Here is a 20,308-nt window from a genome sequence, read left to right on the forward strand (position 1 = left end):
GGGAAAATGTGTCCAAACTTTTGACTGGTACTGTATATATATATATATATATATATATATCCAAACTGTATTTGTGAGATCGAATAAATAGAGGAATAGCTTGGTGTTAAAAGTATCAGACTAGATCAACAGGTTTTATACTCAAATATCATTACGTTGAATGCAAGCATCTGCCAAAAACCTACAAGACAAAGACGACGAAAAATACAAATACAGATTTCTCGTCTTTTATTAGAAACAAAACAGAATTCGTCAGAGGGCGAATCAGAAGACGTTAATAACAACTCTGAAATTAAATGGTACCAAAGGTAGGTGACTGGAGGATTCCACTCTCCATCTTTTCTTTGAAACCCGTGTAAGTGGCATGGATGGGCAATCTTAAAATGATGGCACAAGTATTTGCCTCTGGGAATATTCTCACAGGCTCATCCCCTTGGTGATGTAAGAATTCAATGGTTGGTGAAACTGGGAAGCCGAACCGAGGAATTGCTGAAGCACCCAATGTGAAAATTAGGATCTGCTCCAGGGTTAATTTCTCAGCGCTCCCCTCTGAAATGTTTTTGCAAAAGATCATTCAAAAAAACATCACATTTAAAAACAAACCTTAATACTGTGAACACCATACTGTCATTGAAAGTAGTTACTGATTGAATACATCTAGTAGAGATGTAAGATACTGAGAACTTATGTCCGCCTGAGTTGTGAGTGATGAGGTTAAAATGATGTGACATGAAATTTTAATTCTGGTTTTGTCTAACCTTCCACCTCCAGCAAACAATCTCTCCAAAAACATATGGTCCTACTCTCCACTGTTCTCTTGTTGCTGCCAGCAGGGGAGAGTTCCGGCTCAAAAAGAGAAGCCAAGTCTTTGGCTTATAGAGGCTTCTCTACATGGATAAAAACCTCTCTGAAGAGGGTTGGGTGTCTGGTTGCAATCGGGAGGAGACTAAAACACTCCAGTCCCTCTTTGAACCTATAACATATACAAATAAAATGTCATGCAATTTATTGACCCAGATTGTCTAATCAGTTTATGTTTAGTCCTCATATGTATAAAAACTCACTGCTCAACAGCATCCCGTAGCCTGCTTTCCAGGTAGAACTTGGTGGCAGATTCCACCAAGGCATCCCTCTCCTCCAAGGTCCGCATATATCGGACTGAACCCAACATAGAGAGTTCATCAGAGGCCTCCAGCACCGCTTCCTGAGCCTCGTCCACAGTTTGTGCTATTTGTACCTTTGATCATTGAAATTAATGAATGAGCAACTGCACACTGTAAATCAATAACCTTGAAAAGATGTATCAACAATGAAATTATTCATAAAAACCAACAGGATAATAACTTAATAGCAACATGAGAGAAAGAAAAACATTCACAGTATCAAGTACCTTGGTCAACTTTTCCCTGAAGTTGTAGTCATTGATTTCTGCTATGTCTGTGACAGGAGGTTGTAGGCCACAGACTTGCCTGTAAAGTTGTTCTGAAAAGAACTGTGGCTCTACACCCCTGTGTACCAGACAGACAGAAATCATTCTTCCCACCTGTTTGTACACGCCATCATAGAGTGCTGTCGAATATATATAAATATTTTTTAATACATAGTATACACATACATAATTGAACATTTTTGGAAGATATTGGGCTCAAAGGGCTAATAACAAAGGAAGGGAAGTGATGCTGGCACAGGTGTGGGGTTGTTTGTGGAAGCAGTCTGTAAAGGATCAAGTAAAGGCATATCAAATAAAAATGTGAAGAAAACAATAAAGCTGTTAAACATGAGGTTCTTGTTTTCTGAAAATGATTTAGTAAAAAAGTAAATAATCGTGAATTCCTCTATGTAATGTAATGCATAATTAGGTGAAGGCCTTGAATGATACATCTGTTTTACTACCAAAACTTAAGAGTTGAACCATTAGACATGAACAATAAGATCTACTGATCCAGTACATCACATCAAGCACAGAGTGAAAAATCTGGGTTTTATTACCTTCTCCCGAATGTATAGGGCTGACCTTCCTAGTTGGCCACTTGAAAGTATTGCCGCAGGTGTTACAGCGGTTAAATTTAATTGGTGAACACGCCTGTGCGAATCCACCTTTCAAATATCGTAATCAGCTTCAGGGTCGAGCCGAGGGAATAGGCGCTGTAGCGCATCTTTAAAATCCCTCTCTGCCTGGTCTCTTGGAACCACCAAGGTCTGAGTGGTAGTGCTATCTAAAAGGTAAGTATACATAAAGGAAAGCTCATGAAAATGAACATATTGCTATGAAGAATTGCAATATTCTTACTGCCGGTGGTGGAGTAGCGTGTGGCTCCTGGCCTTAAAAGTGTAACCCTAAAAGTTACGGTCCGGTTACGCCTCCTTGTTGTGACAGAACGAGCAGGTCCACCTGCCCTTGGGTGAGTGTTCATTCCACGTGTGTGAGTGTTCATTCCACGTTGTTCATTCCTGAAAAGCTCAAATCTTCGAGGGAAGTAAATACTTTTTGTTATATTAAGGAAAACTGTAGAATCACAAATATAAATAAATTATAATTTACATTTAGACAAAACTCAAAAACACTAAAACAGTGAATGACCACTGAGATCTCTCTGACTGTGTCAGGCTATTATCTAATAGGCTATATCATCTCATCAAATAGCCTACGTGAAGTCCTCTCCATAGAAAAAAATATAAATGTTATATTGTTATTTTATATGATATATTGAGACCTTTCTGTTTTATTAATGATTGCTACAGTATAACGGTGCGTGTCCACTACAGCGACGCGAATCGCTTGCGTTCCCACAATGCACCAAGCTCGGGGGCGTGTCAGACAGATGAATGCAGAGTTGTAGTTCTCTAAAGTCACTGTTGTAGTTCGTATAACGTCATGGCAAAGTTTGCAGATTTAGGTAACGTACTCGCTAAGTCGATAAAAATACAACTTTTATACACATTAAGTAAAAATCTGATGTAGCATGATGTTATCTACTATACACACTAGTTATGGCTCTTTTTTTGCTGTATTTAATCAGAGTGAAAGATGTTAAAGTACGCGATCGGACGCCAACGTTGTCTCACAATGTCGATGAAACAACTTTTACACACATGATGCAAGAAATCCAATATGCTAGCTATATGTAGAATTATATATTTTTTGTATTTTATTCAGGGTGAAAGATTTAATGTTACAGTATGCCACCGGGCACTCAGGGTAACCAGTCGTGTAACCGACTACTGCTATTGCTAATGCAATAGCCTGGGGGCGCTGTTTCGCTGCCACATTGAATTGCCATTTGAAAAATGCATTTCCATTTCAATAAAGAGTCGAAAAACCTTGTCAATATGATGTGCAATATCACATACTTATAAATAAGCTTTCATTCAAAACTGTATTCTTACTGAATTGAGGATTGCATTGCCACTTTGCACATTGAATTGTCATTTGAAAAAATGCATTGCCGTTTAAATAATATAAAAATAGTCTAATAAACTTCCATATATCATAGCCTACTATTGCAGTGATGTTACCTGTCAACAAGGCTATCCTCTCCTTGCTCTGGAGCTTCCTCTTCAAGCAGACTGTCAAAATGATGATTTATGCGATCCCTCATTTCAGTTATTCTCCTTCGAAATCGATCAGCCATAGCTATTTCATTTGAGACACTGTTGAGAAACCTTGGGAAAAGTGCGCGCAAAAACTAAAAACTATTAACTCACTTCCGTTATCGTTTTCTGAAATGATGTGTAATTTTGTAAAAACCCCAAATATATATTCTGCTGATGTGGGTTTTTTACAAAATTACACAGCATTTCAGAAAAAAATAAAATAAAAAATATTTATTGTGTGATAGAAATGCAGGGCCTGCAACACAAATTGCAACATGTGTTGTTCTAATTGTCCACTAGATGTCAGTCTAAGCCTATATAGCTTATATAACTATGTAATATGTTTCTGTGGTTATCAAGAATTCTCAATAGTCTACTCTACTCCAATAGTATGTGACTGCAGTCATGGACGGATTAAGAAACCACGGGCCCCTGGGCCTGGATGTGTCAAGGCCCCCCCCCCTCCCCGCCAAAAAAACAAACAAAAAACATTTTTTTTTTTTTTTGTCAGGAATAATATTGATATTGTTTTTTTTAAACGCAGAAGTACTCGAGTAATCAACAAAATAAACAACGTTTATATTACCAAAATATTTGATAGTTGTAACCCTAGTGTACATTTGTAGCCCACACAACCCTCTCTCTTTATTGAAAAATGACCATCATAGGCTTAACAATATTATATCTTCAATAAATAGTGTGTGTTGGGGGTGCTTAGACACAGCTCTAATGCTATTGTTTTTGGATTTCTCCCTACAAAGTTGAAGGGCCCATATTGCATGGAGTACTCAGCCCCTCTAAAGTCCTATAGATAAACTGAGGGGATAAACACTCACTTGAAAGGTATCATGATGGTTTCTTTCTTGTGACATCTTCAAAGTGAATGTTTAGGCTATTTTTTTGTTTAATCAGTAGGACTTTTGGGGCCCTGTTAAAGACATTAATGACTTAAGCCTAGCATATACCGGCTATGGCGCATCGTGTCATATCATCATATCAATACAATACATATCAAGTTCATAACAGCGACGTCACGCAGAGGCTCTGGGTTAGGGCCCCCCTGAGCTCATATGCCCCTGGGCCTGGGCCCGATAGGCCCGTTGGTTAATCCATCCCTGCCTGCAGTACCGGAGGCTGCAGTTTCAGGACTACAGTTTCAGGACTGCAGTTTCAGGACTGCAGTTTCAGGACCGCAGTTTCAGGACCGCAGTTCTAGGACCGCAGTTCTAGGACCGCAGTTCTAGGACCCTAGTTTTACCTGACAGCGCCACTTAGTGAATTGGATGACGAAAGGCAGTGTCACTAGATCGCAACAAGATATTTGAATGGTTTGAGATAGGAAAGAAACAAGAAAAACTCGGTATGGATATATTTAAAATATATATACAATAATAAACAATAATAATTGCAGCATCACATCCATCCACCAAATACACCTGCATCGCTCCATCCAACTCTTCATCATTTCCTCCACCCCATCAACCACTCTTGAGAGCAACATTTTGAAGCTGAAGTTTCAGCACCGCATTTCTAGATTTTCGCGACCACCAAAAGACCAAAAAGAGTGCAACCAAAGCAAATAGTACTGTCTTCAACTTGGTTGTTAACAGTTGTATGTTTGGCAATCAGTGTAATTAGCTCATTGTTAGGTAAAGACAATCATATATCTCAGGGACTGCTTTGATAACACAGTCAGTCAGTGTTTTTTGACAACACACTTGATGAGGCTGTGGAGGCTTTGTCAGAATATGTGATGATGTTTGACCTGTAGCTCTTACATCAACGGTGATGAAGAGTTTTGAATGTCTGATACTTTTGCAACTACAAGAGACAGTCCAAAACCTGGCAGATCAACTCCAGTTTGCTTCCATAAAGAGTAGAAGTCTAGATGATGCTGCCCTTACATTGCTGCATCATGTACATTCCCATCTGGAAAAACTAAAAGGCTTGTGTTTGTGGAATATCTCTAGTGCCTTTAACAGAATGTAACCACATCTGTTGGGAATACAACTACTAAACATGTTTAAATCCTTGATTCATACTGCAGATAATCTAATTCCTAACACACACACAGGGTTCTGTCTACTCCCCGGTCAAAATACTGCAATATACGTATTCTGTGATTAATTTCATTCTATGCTCTATTATACATAAATATCAAAGTTAGCTGAGGAAATATAAGTTCAACTCTAATCTGTTATACTTTATTTGTGTGATGTGGGATGGATGGGGCTGCGGAGGATCCACCGCTATCCTTCTCTTCTGCTGCTGGTGGTGAACATCTATGGTGGATGGATGGGCTGCATGAGGAGGCTTCCTTTGGTGTGGATGGGCATGCTAGGATGAACTGTTTTGTATTGGACATGACTCAAAACATTGAACACATGTCGGTGGATCAGATCATCTTTCATATACCTGTAAATACTGCACATACCTGTGTGCATACTACATTTTGTATGTGTCTGACACCACAACGTTCTGGAAAAGTGAAGTTATATTCTATTCTATTTGCAATGGCTTTGGCAGTCACTCAACCACAAATGTGTAATGTTAGAGAGGCAAGACACAAGGACGACTCTCAGGGCAGATTCAAGATATACATTGTTTACTAATTGTTAAAAATAAACAAACAATGACAATCACCCCTCCATATCACTCCATCAACCTATCTTGTTATGAAACAAGCTACATTCACTTCTTCTCGTTATAATTTAATGTTGAGCCGTAACCTACATTCACTACTGCAGGAAAATATTGACTATCTGTTCCGGTCCATGGTTATCCAATTCAATAGGTGGCAATCACAGAAATCTAGCTTCTACCAGATCCTGTTCTAAGCCTGGCTGGAAGTACTGTCTGGCCTCAGCATTTAGTAATGCTGCACTTGTTGCTGAAAGCGTGGAGAAACACAAGGCAGCTGTAACCATCAATGCCACCATGGATGACTATCCTCCACCTGAAATCACAAAAAACATAACATTGGACTTTGTCACTATAAGCATGAATATTTCAAGGTGCTACTACTGTATCAATAACCAAAGTAGCAGCAACATCATAAAACTATTCTTATCCACATATCCATGTCAGTTCTTGCTCTAGTTGATAAACAAGTGAGCTACCTGATAGCGTTTGAGATGTTACAACCTACAGTTTCAATAACCAATATATACCAAGAAAATTAGTGAGTGAGCGAGCATCTACCTTTAGTCTGTAGTTTCCATCGATGTGTCATAAAGAATTCAGAGCAGCAACACTGTACCTTCTGTGCAGCCTCTGCAACATTGATGGGAAGGCAGCTGCCCTCAGGTTAATGCAAAGTGCCTGACAAGACAGAAAGATTGACAATGCCCAGATGAGACAATGTATCACTAGAGAACTTGATTATTGACAATCCATTCATGCCAAAATTGTGGAAACCATGCATTTAAAAGCTTTGCATTTCATAGCATTCAACCCCAAGCACAACTTACCTTAGATGTGGTTTGAGTGTAGAATGGAACATGTGGAGAATATCTGCCATCTATCATCAGACCCCTCAGTTGCTCTCCGGTGATGTGATAATGAGGAGCACCTCTAGCTCCACTCCAAGTCAATGGAGCCTGGTAACCGGAACTGGCTGCAACAATAATACAAAGCTGTGCTTACAACATTTAAGAGACTGTAACTTGCACACGCTCCAGGCATGCACTGTTAAATACCACTGCAATTTAACAACAAATACTGAACAAGGGCAGTAAAAAATACTGAACAAGGGAAAATGCAATGGGCAGCAAGTGAAAACAACTCAAAAGACTATCTGAGCTGTGAGCACCCACCCCCACTGAAATGGTTCCCACCTGGTTGTGCATGCCGACCATGTGTGCGACTTTCCTGCATGAGCTCGGACACTTCAGCTATCAGGCCGTCTGCTGAAACAACATGTAAGACCGTACCCCTTTTCCCACTCTAGGCTTCGCTGCATTGTTTCCAGCCTGAAAGAAGACAATGGTGTTAAAGTAGACAAGGCTAGAGTTTTTGTTGTTGTATCTAAACCAGTAATAATTTATCGACCATATGTATCTCATAAGAACGTGAACAAATAGTCGAATACATCGCCTAGGTTGAAGGTTGAGCTTGCTTGCCTTCAGCAGTGGTTTTGCCTCAAAATACCAGCTAGCCAGACTAATCGACTTTAGGTAACAACAAAAAATGAATCTCAAGAATGTGCAGCACTGGAGCCTACTGTAACTGATTACTGAGGATAGCATATGGTTGGGGGTTGAGGCTAACTCGTTTAGCTAGCTACATAACTAGGGGACAGATAGTTGGATATGGACTGTCCAGCCTTAACATGGCAGCTTTCACGGATAAAAACGAAACGCAAATAGCTAGTCTTTATCCAACAGTCTAGACTAGTCAGTGACTGGCTAGCTAGCAATGCAGAAGTATCACAGTAGCAATCCATTGCTAAAAAACAAACAAACAAAAGCTATCCGCACAGCCAATGACCAAGTTAAACCCCTGTTAGCCTAGCTAGCCGGTGAAGATTACGATTCATGTCACAAATAATGATTTCGAAAAAACTGTACCTTGTCAACGTGGACTGAAGGTCGTCGTGTCCTGTGTTATCCGATAACAAAAGCCGAGTGCAGTCATTAAGAGTCTGCTTACAGTGTAGTAGAAAGTTTCTTCTTGCCATCTTCCTTCAAACTTCTGACTGTGCTGGACTAAACTTGTTTCGAAATCTTCCGCTTCTACAGTGGGGAGGAGCTGGTACTTGAAAATGCAGGGAAGAATCCAATCACACTAGCCCAGCTAACTGCAGGAGGAGCTAGGGAAATTGTGGGCAGTGATTTGCATGTGGCGTTTATTTAACGCCTGCAATTGCACGTGTAAATATACAGGCGTTTATTTAACGCCTGCAATTGCACGTGTAAATATACAGGCGTTTATTTAACGCCTGCAATTGCACGTGTAAATATACAGGCGTTTATTTAACGCCTGCAATTGCACGTGTAAATATAAAGGCGTTTATTTAACACCTGCAATTGCACGTGTAAATATACAGCCGTTTATTTAACGCCTGAAAGCGTTAACTAACGCGTACATTCATGTGTAACTTTCGCCTGCACATTTACGGCTGCAGCCGCTTATGAAACAGCTTCCTAAACGGGTGTCCGATCAAAAATACGCGTTTAAATTACGAGTACATTTGACCCTGTCGGCGTTCCATAAAAAACGGCCGTGTACAGACGTCAATGTACACAAACGAGAATTCAGACGTTTTGGCACAGTTGGCGTTCCATACAAGCCCAACGTCACAACGTCAGCACACGTTAGCAACGACGCATAACTACAACGTGCATAGATGTAGTAAGCTAAGACTGTTGCGCACAGTAAGCTACTGGTAGCATCATATATTTAAGTAATTCAAGACTTGCATGTACAGTAAGTAATTTCACATTAAATAATGTATTTAAACTCAAGCTTGTGTGGTGCGTCGCTGTCTTCAATGCCACACATAGACATATATACACAGCCTAAACTTGATGTCAAAAGAAACTTTTTCATTTCCGGCGCATTCAAACAATCCCCTTAAATTTGGCTAGCAACAGCAGCTAGGCTAGCTTAGCACAATTTACCGAGGTCAGCTTCTCCACCGTGCAGGGCTCTAGTCTAAGATCAAATGGTCGTATTTGGCATTGTTACTGACAATGATCGCTTCCAGCAAACTTCTTTTGAATTAGCCATTTCCCCCTAAATAAATGTCAAGCTTGTTTACGTTTTTTGGGGGCATATTTTCAAGTAGCAGATCTGTTTCAATCGATATTCTATCTAATACTGCCGGTGATAACGTTGTTAACGTTACTTAGAATAGCTTGTTTCAAGGGGGTTCAGCTTGTTTCAAAGGTGGTTCTTAGCGAACGAATGCAATATGAGTGGGATAAATGCTTGAAAATATCAGTACTGTAGAAGGGAAAAACTTAAGGTGACGTTTAAGTCATATAGGTTAAAGATCCTGTAAAGTGGACCTGGAAACGAGTTTTAAGTTCGCCACATCACAGAATAATGTGTTATTAACTACCCATCCAAATTCGAATGAAAAAATAACACCGACAAGTATGTTAAATTAGGCTTTGAAATCGTGAAAAAATCAGCAGTCTTCTCTCCTTGAGACTGGGGGGGCGTGTCGCCTGAAGGAGCTGAAGCTACGCCCCTCGCTGCCTAGTGCCTACCTCCGACCCAGATAATGGACGCTATGTTAAGCCAAACAAAACCGTATAGAATTAGTATTTATTTGTTCAATGAGTGAAACATACAGATGCATATAAATGAAATGTTCCCCTGAGCTTTAACAGTAAAAATGGACACCAGAGACAGCAGACAGTGAGCTCTCCAACTAGGCTACTTCTAACACATTAGCTACCGGCATTTCACCAAAATCCCATCATTCTACACCGAGTAGCCTAATATCAATTTAGCGGTTTGCACTAACTCATAGCAGAGATACCTCTGGAAAAGTTATATAGTATAATTATAACAAGCACACAGAACTGAGTGATGAACTGCTGGCGGCGGTGGATGGTCCAGGTGCGACCGGAGGATGAACGGCCGGAGGGGCGATGCTCGGTACGGCTCCGCGCTGCAAGAGAAGCCGTGTGTTGGTGAACCCCGTCTGTCTCTGGTCCATGTTAAAACGGTCCGCTGTGAAATGGTCAGTGCAGAGGCGGCTGTTGGAGTTTATCCGAAGCTTTCCATGAGCGTGTCTCTTCACAAAATCTATCCACCTCTTTTTCCTTTCATTAGCAATAGTGAGCTTAAATGGCGTTGCAGCGCAGCTGAAGTTCTTGCATCCAGGGAAGATGCAGTTGCGGGTGGTGGGAGACATCCTGAAGCTAGCTAGCTAGCTGATGTAGGCTACAATAACAGTACACCAGGAGGAGCCATTCAGTGATCTGACGTAGATAGGGCGAAATGACATAGATAGGGCATTTTTTGGCTCCGCCCATTAAAACCTGATCTGAAAACAGAAGAGAAACTGTTCTTTGGTTTAACTCCACATTTCAGTGTGACAAAGTTTTAGCGCTTTGCACATGCTTTCAGGAACTCATTTCACACATATATAATGTACTTAGAAGCAAAACATGGAATTTACTTTACAGGATCTTTAAGTTCATTCTACATAACATGTAGTCATTTAGCAGACGCCCATCCAGAGCAACTTACAGTAAGTACAGGGACATGCTACACTTCACTTTTTGTATTTTGAATTGTACATGAGCAGCATCAAATGTAGGCTTTTAAATCTATGCAATCTTCATAAATAATAAGTAGGCATTTTTATATAACATATACAGAAATATCAGTTGTAAAAATTACAGTTAATAAACGGTGTGGTGGAAATTTAGAATACAGTTTTAATGTCTGTGTTTTATATATAAGGAATGTGTTTTAAGAGAAGTTTAAAGTTGGTTAAGAAGCTTGATACAATGAATGTTGATTCAACTCCATTTGGTAGAGATTCCATTTGCAGTTTATGACACCAACTAGGAGACGTGAAGTCTAGAGACGGGAAGTCTGGGTGACCTGGGAGAGTTCTTGTCACCTGGGGAGGAAGAGACAGTTGGTAACTCATCAAGCTGCTCTGACCCTTCCTGTTGCATGGGTGGTGTTAATTAAATACTTGTTTGAAGATGTCCACACAAAGGACAGTTGACCATTTGACTGGTCAACTCCTGTGGCTGTAGTATCTACTGGTTTGGGGAGAGATGCCACATCAAAGAACTGTGGGACAATTGGTATGGAGATGTATTGTTTCAAACAGTCACTGAGTTGAGTTAGCCAATCACAGAGTTTGCTACATTGATTGATTGACCTTATAGAATGCCATTTGATCTAAAGTTTATATAAGGTAGCATTTATGGATGTTCGCTATCACTCTTGCAAACGATCTGTGGCTAGCACGTCCTTCGTAATGACTGATCACAAAGTACTTTGTTAAATCTTATGCTAATGTACAAGCTAAAAAAATTGTATTCAAACCGCCATCTCTTGACTATTCAAATCTACACAGTGCCACTAGAATTCTTCCATTGCAATGGACCCATCTGCAACCGATGCAAGCAAGTACACCCTACAATTTCCCCAGAAATTGTACCCTCTCTAGTTAATGGATTGCTTCTTGGAGTTCGATAGTAATGGGGAGACTGGGGTGCTGCTGACTCATCTGTTGTTAAGTCTGTTAAAAGGGGCAGGGAGTCGGGACAATGATTTAATCTGAATATCTTGCTAAATGTTTCCCTGCACTGATTAAATGTTGATGAAATGTAGGCTAACACTGTACCCAGCTAACAAAATGACGTCCCCAGGACATCCCTTGTTAGCTGGGTAGCTAGATAGCTTATATGGACATTAAACCAACAGGTTAATACCACTCACAGATTGGCTACCCACCTTTCTTGGTAAAAAACTGGGTTACTGATTGAAACCCTCTCTTTTGTCTATCCTCTCTTTCTTTTTTCTCTGATCTTTTCCGAAACCCTGATTTGTGTTTACGGCCCGACATTCTAGCGACTAGTGCATCTACTGACTGCAACTAAACAGTCACCGATAAGTGCGCTAAGGCAGGATCAAACCATTTCATGCAGATACAGGGGGATGGTCGGTCAATATGGATGTTTACTTTTTGGTCAATAGGGATATTTAACCTTTATTGCCAAACACAAGTAAAAACAAAGAGATCATTCATTGTGTTATTATATTTTAAATGTATTATATACTCGATGATGGTTTATATAATATAATTTTATAAAATGTTTTGCCTATTTGCCTGACAGGGGCCTATTTGCCCCTGTCAGTCAGGGGCCCTTAGAATCGTCCTAACTTTTCCCCCCTATACGGTGCCCCTGCTCATCAGGGATGAAAAAGGTGACAAGGATCCGAACCCCCTCGGGGGGTCCGGGGCATGCTCCTCGGGGAATATATATATTTAAATATATATATATATATACATATTTATCATATGCTTCAATGTTATTCCAGTAAAACACAAATAAGCTGCGGCTATTCAGCTTGGATGGTTTTCAAATTTCAAAATAATGGGAGACCAATGCCAGAGCTAAAATGTTTGCTTCAAACGCCGGGACAAAAGATAACTTGATCGACTACTCACATTCAAAGCCAAATTGCTTTGAAGATGTTTGGAACCTCAAGTATAGATTTGGCTTTGGACGAACAGTGGAGACTAAATATTAGCAAGGGGGAGGGGGGGGGGCTTCTTACCCCTCATTCGCTAACATTACATAGATATCAGAGTAAGCCCTTGCTCTCGCTTAGATTTTTCTTCTTACCCCTCATTCGCTAACATTACATTGATATCAGAGTAAGCCCTTGCTCCGTTGATTTCCCATTATTTATTTTAGGATTTTTTAACGTGAAGCAATTTAACATCACACAAGTGGTTGTGATCACTTTGAACCCAAGACTTCTGTTTATTGGTAAGCTGATTTTGAGAAATTAAACTTAAATTGCAGCTAAAGTTGTGTTTTCTGGCTTTTATGTAAAGGTACTACATTTTTCGTTGTTTTCTTGCTTAGATTTTTCTGTAGTTACTGAGAAATAGACACTGTACTATCCAATAACACCGTTACTGGAACCAGCAAAAATGGTTGATGTGATTTGCGAGGCGTCTGTCAGACAACTGTCTGACATTAGCACGTTATCCTACGTTAGAAAGCCTAACGTTCTTGCAGCGTAGGCTACCAATGTCACACCTGTATATTACGGCATTGAGGCAGTTACAGACCCGAAAACTCAAAATAAAAAGTGTGCGTGTCATGATGGTTGGCCAAACGAACAAGCTTGAAAAAAATATTCATGACAGCTTGCATTCGCAGTTTACTTGGAGGACCCCCTAAAAATATATATTTTTTGCAGATCTACACAAATCACACAAATGACCTATTTTGAATCAAAAACTGAATTGAAGATAATAATGGGGATATGTTTAAGATTGAGATTGGACTCAAATGTGGGTAATTGGATGTGTAGGCCTACATGTTATTTTTGCTTAGGGTTCACTTGAAACATTAAAAGAAAGGGTGAGATAGCAGACTTATTCAAAAAGCTGAGCAAACGGGATCAGGTGGAAATAGACCCCAGTCCTTGCACCACCCCAAGACCTCAGAGCAGCTCCCTCCCCAAGGCTACAGGCACCAGGTCAGAGCATACTAGGCAGTCACATGCCAAGTTTAGCTTGTGTTTGTAGGCCACACATGTAAGCCTACACAAAAGTTTTTTTTCCAAATAAGCCTCACTTTAAACCTTTCATTGTTGATTCATGAGTGTTCTTGTTTTGATGGCTGTGGCATTTTTTGTGTGAGTATACACTAATAGTTATGTTTTAATGTAAAAGATTCATTAAAGGATCTAACCTCAAACCTGGTTAGACCCAGATTATATATTCGTGAAAAGTTTGTGAGTACAGTACAGTGTGTGTATGAAAGAAATGAGTTGCAATTCAGATGTAGAGACACAGTCTATTCATAATAAATGTAGAATTTGATTAAAGTAACCCTAGTGGACCATACTAGGCCACACTGAAGAACTCAGGCTTAAGTGAATTTGAATTTATATTTCTCATCAGCAATCATATGAATAATTTACACTGCTTAGATGCCAGGCTAAGGTAACACACACACTTTCAGTCTTGGACTGTGGACCCCCTGAAGTAGCCCTGGCCACCCCTTGGCCACCCCATATATAAAAGTCTGGTTCCGCCACTGGTTTAAGGAGAGCCTGTCTACTCCCTATTAAGCCCCATTGTACCGAATTTGGTTGCAGTTCCACCAGAGTTCCACTGGGGGTGATCGCGAGCGAGTGCATGCTGATGGGAGTCTATGGAGCTAAACGGCTAAATTTGTCTCTTTCGCCTGATTGTCGTTGAGAAATCTCAGATTTGATTGTAGTTTTTGCATGTTCAACATGGATTATAGGTCTAAAGTTGAATGAACGAGTACTTATGTCCTTTCGATTTCTTACAGGAAGAGTCGTTGCCCATAACACGCTAGCATTCTGCTAATTTATGCTGATTGGTTAGTGAAACACTGACTACGACTAGAGATCCCGCTTGATGGCATCCGAAGCAGAATCAGAACGTCAGAGCATTAGCAACATTAGCAACAACATTAGCAAGCCAAAACTCTTTCTAGCATGTGAATTGACAGGGAGAGCCTAACCTGTCAGCTGTGTTGTCGATGCCTCGAGAGAAAAAGGGAAGTGACCACAGCTTGCCGTAAAGCAGTATCTCTGGTCGTACGATGTGTATGACGTCATTGACATTTTTAAAGGCTTTTTAGAACAGAAAGGCGACTTAAAAAAATATAACACCCAGCAGTGTGTAATTTTTTAGCCTCCCCTTTCGAATTTCGTTCGTTCGTTATCTGCCGCTTGTCCGGGGGTCGGGTCGCGGGGGCAGCAACCTAAGCAGGGAGGCCCAGACTTCCCTCTCCCAGGCCACTTCCACCAGCTCTTCCTGGGGGATCCCGAGGCGTTCCCAGGCCAGCCGAGAGACATAGTCCCTCCAGCGTGTCCTGGGTCTTCCCCGGGGCCTCTTCCCAGTGGGACGTGCCCAGAACACCTCACCAGGGAGGCATCCAGGAGGCATCCTTATCAGATGCCCGAGCCACCTCAGCTGGCTCCTCTCGACGCAGAGGAGCAGCGGTTCTACTCTGAGCCCCTCCCGGATGACCGAGCTTCTCACCCTATCTCTAAGGGAGAGCCCGGACAATCTGCGGAGAAAGTTCCCCCTCCCTCCCCTTTCGAATTTAGAATTCAAATTACTAGACAAAAAATTATATCCTGAGAAAAGTGGATTTTGAGGGGTATAGCTCCATAGACCTCCATTCTTTCTGCACTCGCTCGTTCGTGCCCTCATATGGAACTAGAGTGGAACGGCAACCAGTTCAGAAACCGGAAGTTTCCCGAGAGTGGCAGTTCTCCCCATATTAGACATTCTCTGGTGGGGGTCTGGCTAAACCTTGCGGCTAAGGCAGATACTAGGTGCGTTCGACATGGACTCACTTCACGCAGCGGCTGACTCGAAACAGTGAATTCTGGTTAGACTTTTTGTCCGACTTGAGACGGCGCCGAGGCTAGGTCACTGTGACGTAGCCATCAAAGTACCGTGAGATCGATTCGAGAACTGCTGGCTGTGTAGCCGAAGCGCATTTTCTCCCTAAGATATTGAAGAAACATTTGGGCTGTACTACTCTTTTACCCCGGTCCCTAAATATGATGCGGAGCCTGAACTGGAGGTACGAATATGAATGTCTGTTGAATATCGAATATAAAACTGATTTCACCTCGGTGTGGGTATGTTGGTCCCAACGTCAAAAAGGGGTGGATATGTTGACGCCAACCAATAGCATGGAAGCATAGATGGTCCAAATGTCTGTACACGAACGTTAAATTACACGTTTTAGCCCTAACGGCCTGCCATATGTAAGGAACGTATACGGGCGGCGACATCGCGGTATGTTCGAAAGTATTTTAAAACCTATGGCATATGGGGGGTGATTAGTGCCAACCAGGTAATGTTAACAAAGCTAGCAACCGTCACTACGCCCAGTGGCACTCGTAGCACACTTGGCGCCCCGGGCAAGGTTTTCCCCTGCACCCATTAGTTTTTACTTTGTAGGCCTAACTATAATAAAGCCTTCAGCAAACTGTGCAACTGGCTGGCTAGGCAGGCTACCTGTCATTGGTTTTTGCCTTTCCTCACAGCCCAGTCCCCAATCGAAGTTGTCAGTTTGCCTATGTTATCATCGTTATGTTGAGTAAGAATATGATAGTTTGGAGAGAAAAAAGTACAAATGTGAAGTGATTTGATATCCTTCTCAATTACACTAAATTGTTAGTTTACTTGCTGTGCCAACTAGCACTAAATCCAATATATCACTTTGTATAAAAGTGTCTGCTAATCTCAATGACTACAATGTCAAAGGGCTCAATCTTGCACCCAGCGCAATTGACTTTGTCAACGACGCAAGTATCATTCCTAGTTTGCACTCGATGCAAAGCGGACTTTTCCCTCCACAGACGCACGTCAGTAAATTAGGGAATGACCTTGTGCTCCCGAGGGCGGTTCAGCAAAAAAAGGAGGCGTGTTTCGGCGCAAACGTTCCCTGGTGCTATTTTGCTGTTTCAGAAAAACAATTCCGCCACAGACCAGGAAAAACGTAAGGGTTTTAAGGGCGCATGCTTGGCCCGTGCGCACTGCTGGCGAGGCCAGGGTCTTCTTCCTGCGAAGCTACGTTACATTGTTTTGATTTATTGTATGGCTGTGTTACATTTCTTTCATGTCAATGATTAAAAAGATTTTCATGAGAAATCTCTATGTATGTGAACTTCTAACAATTGTGGCAATTTCCTCCCACGCCTGTTTAACCGAAGCTAATTTGGGTGGGTTTCTTCTCTCATCCCAATCAGAATCAGAATTCGGTTTATTCGCCATGTATGCTACACAAACAAACAAATTACTGTGGCAGGAAGGTGCAAACAATAAACATATACGTATCTTAAATGAAGTAAAAAAGTACAATGGTTAAACTAATTCTAAGAAATAAATAATTTAAAAATATAACAATTAAAAAAATAAAATATATATAAAAATAAGACTAAGAATTTGAATGAGCAGCATGAGTGGGCAACTTAGTGCAATGAGAAAACTGCTCTGCCTTTCCCATACAATGTCACTTCTCTATCCTTTACGGACCTGACGAGAACATCGGTCTCCTCGGCTGTGAACCGCTCCTGGCTTGCGCCTGGCAAATCTGCCGTTATAATAGCAATCCGCCATGGAACAAGCGTACCTGCTCTTAAAGGGAATGTGAGATGACGCTCTGATTGGTTTATTGCACGTTACGCCCAAACCACACTCATTAGTAATGTAGCTACTTCAGACCAACCCATTTTAGATTTGCGCCAGGCGCAAAGTCATTTATCCTGCCAGTATAATAGCAACAGCGCCGGAGTCCCGCCCACAAAGTTACTTGCCCTTTGCGTTTTGATACTTGCATTTCAGATCGTTAAAATAGGGCCCTAAGAGTCTTATGACCAGGCCCAAACATTATACGCGGGCGCAGAATTCCACAGAAAACACGCGTTTTTTCGAGTAGAACGCATTGGTCTGAGGCAAAATGTTAATAACCTTTTCAACTCATATTACGTTTCTATTATTAAAACGTTAGCCAAAAATGCTAAGAATTGAAAAGGAAGCACTTATCAACCAAAATTACAGCAAGAGACAGGGAGGGGCAGGGAGTTTTCAGGCGATCTTTATGAGGATGGATCAATACTTTTTTGCAAAGTCTGTCAACATTCAATCGATCATATTCTGCGTCAAACTGTTGTGGAACATCTTCGGTCGCTCCGACATAAGAACAGGAAGGCTTGCGGAATTCCGCAGATTTCCGCAGATTTTCAGTCTGAATAACCGCCGAAAATTTGAAAAAAATCTGCGTGTTATGTTTTGGCCTGCTTATGACTCATTAAAATTCCATTAAAATATGACACTTCTATGAATGTACATCTATACCTTCTGGGAACCCAGACCAAGATCCATCACACAATACCCAAACCAAAATATTCGAATTCATGTAATTCTTCAATATTAAATTAAACTACTATAACCACTCCCGACTTGTTTCAGTTTTTTAAATTCAAATAATGATGCTTACACATTCGTTAATTAACAAATGTTAATTACAATAATAGTCTGATTTTAACCTTTTTATATTTAGCTGAGACATCTTCAACCTCTCCCTCAGCCTGTCTGTACTCCCCACCTGCTTCAAGAGATGAAGTCCCTGTGCCCAAGAACACCAAGGTCACCTGCAAGAACGACTATTGCCCGATAGCACTGACCTCTGTCATCATGAAGAGCTTCGAGCGGCTAGTCAAATCATTCATTTGCTCCTCGCTGGCTCCCACCCTGGACAATATGCAGTTTGCATATCGGTCAACAGGTCTACAGACGATGCCATCACCCTGACTATGTACACCGCTCTCTCCCACCTGGGGGGTGTTCCATCAACGTCGCTAACGCAAGTCGCGCTAACATGAATAAGTCTCACTTGGGTAAACGTCAACTTAGACTTAAGCCTCAAGCCGTTCCACTAATGTTCCGTTCCACTAATGTTCCGTTCCACTAACAGGCAACGCTAATTCAAGCTAGACCTCAATAAGCTTATACTACTACGTTTTCACGGACACGGACACAGGGAACGCCCTCTCCGACGTGGAACGCCCTCTCCGAGCCCCTCGGAGAGCTCTACGTGCACCTCCTGATTTTCCTGACTATCCGTCTGTCCGTCCGTCATTTTACGGATACCCCTTGGCTGTGATTGGTCCGTATTAAGAACCGCTTGCGTCAGGGGCGGGGTTGCTGTGACCAACAAGACGAACAGAATCCTTTGACCGCCATTGCTGTAAGTTTTTACAATTCATATTTCAGCTAAACAGTACATGTAAATCAGCATCTGAATTAAAATGTGATGAGAAATGGGCAGTGTAGTTGCTGAAATTGTGCTTATTTTATTGGAAGACGCCAATCAGGCTTGGCAGGCCCAAACATAATGTGAGGGTCTGCTGGGAACGGCTGGCAGAATCCCCTGTCAGAAGGAGCTTCAACTCCCACCTCCGGGAGAGCTTCGATCATGTCTCGGGGGGGGCCGGGGACATTGAGTCCGAATGGGCCATGTTCCAGGCCTCCATTGTTGAGGCGGCTGACCGGAGCTGCGGACGCAAGGCGGTCGGTGCATGTCGCGGCGGTAACCCTCGGACCCGGTGGTGGACGCCGGAGGTGAGGGATGCCGTCAAGCTGAAGAAGGAGGCCTATCGGACTTTATTGGCTGGTAGGACTCCAGAGGCAGCTGATGTGTACCGGCAGGCCAAGCGGAATGCGGCTTTGGCGGTCGCAGAGGCAAAAACCCGGGCGTGAGAGGAGTTCGGCGAGGCCATGGAGAATGACTTCCGAACGGCTTTGAAAAGGTTCTGGACCACCATCCGGCGACTCAGGAGGGGGAAGCAGTGCACTGTCAACGCTGTATATGGTGGGGATGGTGCGCTGCTGACCTTGATGGGGGACGTCCTGGATCGGTGGAAGGAATACTTTGAAGACCTCCTTAATTCCACCAACACGCTTTCCGACGTGGAGGCAGAGTCTGGGGACATCGGGGGGGGCCCTTCTATCTCTGGGGCTGAGGTTGCCGAGGTGGTTGAAAAGCTCCGTGGTGGCAGGGCCCCTGGGGTGGATGAGGTCTGCCCGGAGTTCCTTAAGGCTCTGGATGTTGTAGGGCTGTCTTGGTTGACACGACTCTGCAACATCGCGTGGACATCGGGGACAGTGCCTCTGGACTGGCAGACCGGGGTGGTGGTTCCCCTCTTTAAAAAGGGGGACCGGAGGGTGTGCTCCAACTTTAGGGGGATCACACTCCTCAGCCTCCCTGGGAAAGTCTATTCAGGGGTTCTGGAGAGGAGGGTCCTTCGGATTGTCGAACCTCGGATTCAGGAGGAGCAATGTGGTTTTCGTCCTGGCCGTGGAACAGTGGACCAGCTCTATACCCTCGGCAGGGTCCTGGAGGGTGCATGGGAGTTCGCCCAACCAGTCTACACATGTTTTGTGGATTTGGAAAAGGCGTTCGACCGTGTCTCTCGGGGGCTCATGTGGGGGGTG

At 42.3% G+C, this 20,308-nt stretch overlaps 1 long non-coding RNA gene across 1 annotated transcript; it reads right to left on the minus strand.

Moving 5' to 3' along the window:
- Positions 1-6,455: 6,455 nt before the first annotated feature.
- LOC134039584 (uncharacterized) lies at positions 6,456-7,451 on the minus strand. Its single transcript, XR_009932795.1, has 4 exons — positions 7,410-7,451; positions 7,065-7,210; positions 6,796-6,915; positions 6,456-6,550 (listed from the first exon to the last, which is right to left on the minus strand). It is a non-coding gene; the product is annotated as an uncharacterized LOC134039584 (long non-coding RNA).
- Between the last annotated feature and the right edge of the window lie 12,857 nt (positions 7,452-20,308).

Source organism: Osmerus eperlanus, chromosome 19 (genome assembly GCF_963692335.1).
Source record: "Osmerus eperlanus chromosome 19, fOsmEpe2.1, whole genome shotgun sequence".
In the NCBI taxonomy this organism is placed as follows: Eukaryota; Metazoa; Chordata; class Actinopteri; order Osmeriformes; family Osmeridae; genus Osmerus; species Osmerus eperlanus.